Source organism: Somniosus microcephalus, chromosome 29, assembly GCF_052327205.1.
Source record: "Somniosus microcephalus isolate GS21.2 chromosome 29, FLI_Smic_1.0, whole genome shotgun sequence".
NCBI lineage: Eukaryota > Metazoa > Chordata > Chondrichthyes > Squaliformes > Somniosidae > Somniosus > Somniosus microcephalus.
Window position 1 is genome coordinate 18,503,237 of NC_141015.1, and position 343 is coordinate 18,503,579.

The window sequence follows — 343 nt, forward strand, 5'->3', positions numbered from 1 at the left end:
GTGGGGGGGATGGATTGGGGGAGATGGGTTGGAGGGGGATGGATTGGGGGGATGGATTGGGGGATGGGGTGGGGGGGGTAGGATTGGGGAGAATGGGGTGGTGGGGTGATTGGGGAGAATGGGGTGGGGGGGATGGATTGGGGGAGAATGGGGTGTGAGGGGATGGATTGGGGAGAATGGGTGGGTGACTGGGATGGATTGGGGAGAATGGAGGTGGGGGGGATGGATTGGGGAGAATGAGGGTGGGGGGGTAGATTGGGGAGAAATGAGGGAGGGGGTGGATTGGGGGGGAATGGGGTGGAGGGGATGGATTGGGGAGAATGGGGTGGAGGGGATGGATTGG